Source organism: Lolium perenne, chromosome 2, assembly GCF_019359855.2.
Source record: "Lolium perenne isolate Kyuss_39 chromosome 2, Kyuss_2.0, whole genome shotgun sequence".
Classification (NCBI taxonomy): Eukaryota; Viridiplantae; Streptophyta; class Magnoliopsida; order Poales; family Poaceae; genus Lolium; species Lolium perenne.
The window spans coordinates 130,881,561-130,886,802 of NC_067245.2; the positions used below are offsets into that span (position 1 = coordinate 130,881,561).

The window sequence follows — 5,242 nt, forward strand, 5'->3', positions numbered from 1 at the left end:
GTTGAGTTCATTGAGTCCTTTCCATATGTAATCAAATACAAGAAGGGCAAGGACAATGTTGTGGCGGATGCTCTTTCCCGCAAACTCACCCTCTTACTCACTCGTTTGGATATTAGTGTTTTGGGTCTTGATGAAATCAAAGATTTATATGCTTCCGATACTTTCTTTGGCCCAATCTTTGCAAAGTGTTCTAGTGAGAAGGGCATCGATGATTTCTATTTGCACCAAGGATTCTTGTTCAAGGCCAACAAACTTTGCATTCCTATGTCTTCGCTTCGCCTTCTACTCTTACAAGAATCGCATGGTGGTGGTCTTATGGGACACTTTGGAAGAGACAAGACATATGCCATGCTCTCCACCCACTATTATTGGCCAAGAATGAAGCGCGATGTGGAGCGCCATTGCCGACGGTGTACAACATGTTTACAAGCTAAGTCAACTTCCAACCCCTATGGTCTTTATACACCATTGCCTATTCCTCATGCTCCTTGGTCCGACATTAGTATGGATTTTGTGTTAGGATTGCCTAGAACCAAATATGGTCATGATTCCATTTTCGTAGTGGTTGATCGATTCTCTAAAATGGCACATTTCATACCATGCTCCCGAACGGATGATGCTTCACACATTGCTTCCTTGTTTTTTAGGGAAATTGTGAGACTCCACGGTGTACCAAGAAGCATTGTGTCGGATCGAGACGTCAAGTTTATGAGTTATCTTTGGAAGTCGCTCATGGCAAAGTTTGGAGTGAAGCTCTTATTCTCATCATCCTCGCACCCGCAAACGGACGGCCAAACCGAAGTGGTGAATCGAAGCCTCTCCACCCTACTACGAGTCCTTGTCAAGAAGAATTTGAAGTCATGGGAAGATTGCATCCCGCATGCGGAGTTTGCCTACAACCGCGCCAAGCACACTACTACAATGAGAAGCCCGTTCATGGTTGTCTATGGCTTTGAGCCTCCTACGGCGATTGACTTCCTTCCTCTACCGCTACATGAGCAAGTGAACATGGACATCGACAAGAGAGCACAATACATGAAGAAGCTACATGAAGATACAAGGGCAACAATCGAGCAACAAGTTCTTCGTCAAGCAACACGCCTCAGCATGAAGAAAAAGGCACGGATCTTCAAGGAAGGAGACCTAGTGTGGTTACATCTTCGCAAGGACCGTTTCCCTCAAGAACGAAACTCCAAGCTCAAGCCCCGAGGCGATGGTCCCTTCAAGGTCCTCAATCGAAGCAACGACAACGCCTACGTCATCAACATACCAACATCCAAGTACTTGGTGAGCAACACATTCAATGTGTCCGACCTCTCGCCATACCATAAAGATGAAGAGACGTTAGAGTCGAGGACGACTCTTTCCCAAGGGGGGGAGATGATGTAGCCCCGCTCACCGACGACGCTACACCAAGACCAACAAGTCCCCCAAGTGGACCGATGACACGGGCTCGAGTCAAAGCGCTACATGATAAGGTGAACTCACTCCTCACTACCCTTGATCTCGATACCCCATTGGATGGGCTGCTACCTCAGGTTATCAGATATGAACCTCGAGAGAAGGACATCACAGCAGACCCGAAGATGGACAAGGAAGAAGGAGAAGAAGAGTCCCAGCTGAAGGACGCCCCTCAGGGCCGGCACTGCCGGCCTCCAGGCACCGGCACTGCCGGCCTGCTCACCCCGGCACTGCCGGCCTCAAGCCCCCGGCACTGCCGGCCTGCTCACCCCGGCACTACCGGCCTCCAGACCCCGGCACTGCCGGGCCCTCCAGCTGAAGACTCGACGAGAGCCAAGACCGGCACTGCCGGCCTCGAACCAGCGGCACTGCCGGCCCCAGCGGCACTGCCGGCCCATCCTCACCGGCACTGCCGGCCCCACCCCTGTTGACTTCATCTCAACCGTCGATTTCGCATCCATGGACCAGGATAATTTATGTAATTCCGACTTTACCCCTGTACGAATCTGGGTCTATAAATACCTCACCCCTTCCTCCAGATTAGGGTTAGAGATGAACTAAGAAGAAACTTGAGCTTTGCTCTTACCCATGTGGGAAACCCTAGATCTATGATCTTATATCTACCCGGGCTCCTTATCGACGCGTGATGATCTCTTTGGTGACTTCTACCGTTTGTTGATCTTTTGCTTGCACTTCTACCTTTTGGTCTTTTGCTTGCACTTCTATCAATCTTCCGGTCTTTTCACCCTTCTAGATCTCGCGTGTTTCGATTTGTCGATCTCTTTGCGGGACTTCTACCGGAAGGTCTTTTCTCGCAACCTCTATCGAGTAGGTGTATCGGCCCTACGAGGAAAAACCGGTTTGTGTGTGTGTGTTGTATCCCCACGAATTCTCCTCCGTGTTCGTCGTGTTCATCGTGTTCATCCACCTCCCCCACGAAATCCACCCAAATCCGTGAAGATCGGGCACATCCCCGGGCTTAGCCCTTATCACGATCCTTGAGTTAAATGGCGACTTTTTGGTTTGCCACGCTGGCGTGCTGACGAAGCGCAGGGCCCACCGGTACCCAAACTTTTTGGTTTGCCACGCTGGCGTGCTGACGAGGCGCAGGGCCCACCGGTTAGCGTCTGAAGCTAGCCCCAGCTCTGTACAAAATGTTTCCCACCAGTTCCATCCCCGAAATTCGAATCAATTCCTTTTTCAGCAAATTTGTTTTTAAATCTTTTACAAATGCATTTTGACAAATGAGATATCTACATTGCTCAACTTTTCATGCTTTATCCATTTATGAACTTAGTTTTGTTTGGCACGCTGGTTTGCCACGCTGGCGTGCTGACGAGGCACAGGGCCCACCGGTCAGCGTCTGAAGCTAGCCCCAGCTCTGTACAAAACGTTTCCCGCCAGTTCCATCCCCAAAATTCGAATCAATTCCTTTTTCAGCAAATTTGCTCACAGATGGTTTTTAAATCTTTTACAAATGCATTTGCACAAATCCAATTTTGACAAATGAGATATCTACATTGCTCAACTTTTCATGCTCTATCCAACTATGAACTTAGTTTTGGGTTTTGCATAATTAAAATTCTGGACAAATTAAAATCTGAATTAATTTGAGTATTATGGCATAATTCATATCTTTAGTTCTATAACTCCAATTTGAGCAAATGATATATCCATTTTCATCAGAAAAGTGAGAGGACTTCAAATCTTGCATCCTCATGAATCATTGGCATCATCTCTGAATTGTCCCAAATTAAAATTGCAAATTGAACTAAGTGCTATGTTAGGGTGTTTATCATTTCATGTGAAATATGAGCACCCCACTTAATTTTGACTTGCACAAATCATCTTGCCAAGTTATCATGCATCATATTGCACATTGCATTTACTTGTATTTGATGTTTGCTATACTTTCCTTGTATGTGCTATTTGGTTCTTCTCGAGTAGACGTCGACGTAGAGCAGTACGAGCAGTAGTACGAGTTCCCCCTGGAGGATCGTGTTGGTGCTTCTACCTCTGATCTGACAGGCGAGCCCACCCCTTCACCTATTTTACATTTTACATGCTCTTTTGATCTATTGCTATCCTTATGTTGCGATTCTGTTGTGTCACGTGCCCTATCCACCTGTTACCTATATCTCCGAGATACACCTCCTCGCCCTACCTATTTGTTTGTTGATTGCCAGCTTTGCGAGTCGTAGGCGAGTTTAGGGTTTTTTGTTGATATCTCGAAATGTTCGGGATATCTTGTTGGGATGTTGACACATGTACTACCTTTTCAAAATGGTGATGATAACTTTTGATACAACTAAAATTGCTAAGGGTTATAATATTGCAGAGGCATCGGTGAGCCCCTTTGTGAAAGCATCGGATTTTTGTCTCGCTTGTGTCCCCTAGGACCCGAGTTCTTGTTATCTGTTTCTAAGACTTAGCGTGCTAACCACTTGTGGGAGGATTTATCGGGACCCCCCATCACCCATTACCATTTCTCAAGTCAGTTGAAAAGGGGGCCACAACCTTGGTTTTATTTGCCTATGCCATGTATGCAATGCTTTACTTACTATTGCCTTTGGGTGTTTACTTCTTGTTGCCTTCGGGTGTTTATATTTTGTACTGTACCTTGTGGGACATTTAGCGAAGCGTGTGGTTCGCACGCCTAGCTGCCGGTGCAAACCTCTGAGTTCGTCTCGAAGTACGGCCGAATTTCGTTACGGGTAGCTTAGGCGGGTGGCCCCCCTAGGCATTCTTGTTGATTTGGGAACGGTCTTGTTGTGAGACTCCACCATAATTAAGCGGGTTCGAGCATGCGTGTATGGTAACATTGGTGCACCCCTGCAGGGTTAAATCTTATCGATAAGCCGTGTCCGCAGTTATGGACGACTTGGAGCTGTTTAACTCGATCATAGAACAACTTACACCTAATGTTGTCGCTAATAATTTGCTGATTACTTGCGTAGTAAGTTAGCCCTATTATAATGGAGTGGATATAAAATTTTCAACTATGTGAGTGCCTTGTTAGTACCTCTTGGCTAAGGGAGATCGCAATGGCAGGGTTTTGTTTGCAGAGTATAGAACTGCTAGAATATGCGCTCTCTCACCTTCTCTATTAGACGGAAGTTGTAGCGTGTCTCTATTGGTTAGTGCTTTGCTGCCGCTAAACTCCACATATAGCCAGGCGAAGTTTACACCGCCCACCAGCAAGCATAGCTGGTCTTGTCTCGCAAGTACGTGCCATTTGGTACTTACCCTCGTTTTTCTTCCTCTTTTTCCGGAACCCGCTTTTCGACAAACAGGTACGACAGATGATGATCAGTACGCAGGAGGCTACTTTGTCGAGTTCACGGACGACGACTTCGTTGCGTAGCAGGATCGTTCCTAAGGCAGCAGCCTGTGGCTTGTTGGTTATGGAAACACCGGTTGATTATCTTCAGGACTCTTAGTCCCATTTGGTTCTTGTCTGTACCCAGACTATTTGGCTATCTTATGTATGATGTAATGTTGGGACATGTGTCCTCTGAGTGTCATTTGGATCTTCCTCATTAGAGCGTTGCTATATATATGAACCTTGTTTCCATCTTTTGTGTCATACATAGTCATGTTGTGATATTCAAGCTGTATTCTACCCTCGTATCCTGTGCACATCGTGTGTATGTCTGAAGTGCACAGGAAGGTGAAGCACTCGGGCTTGGAAAGCCTAACGTGAGCCTTTGAGGTGGGTGTTGTGTGCATGGGCGTGTCGAGCTATTGCTTGGCCTACCCATAAGCTTGGGAATGCGAGGCG

The 5,242-nt window shown here is 46.8% G+C and overlaps 1 long non-coding RNA gene across 1 annotated transcript; it reads left to right on the plus strand.

Moving 5' to 3' along the window:
• The first annotated feature begins 3,406 nt into the window (after nucleotides 1-3,406).
• On the plus strand, nucleotides 3,407-5,033 carry LOC139835210 (uncharacterized). Its single transcript, XR_011750968.1, has 2 exons — nucleotides 3,407-3,489; nucleotides 4,755-5,033. It is a non-coding gene; the product is annotated as an uncharacterized lncRNA (long non-coding RNA).
• Nucleotides 5,034-5,242: the final 209 nt, after the last annotated feature.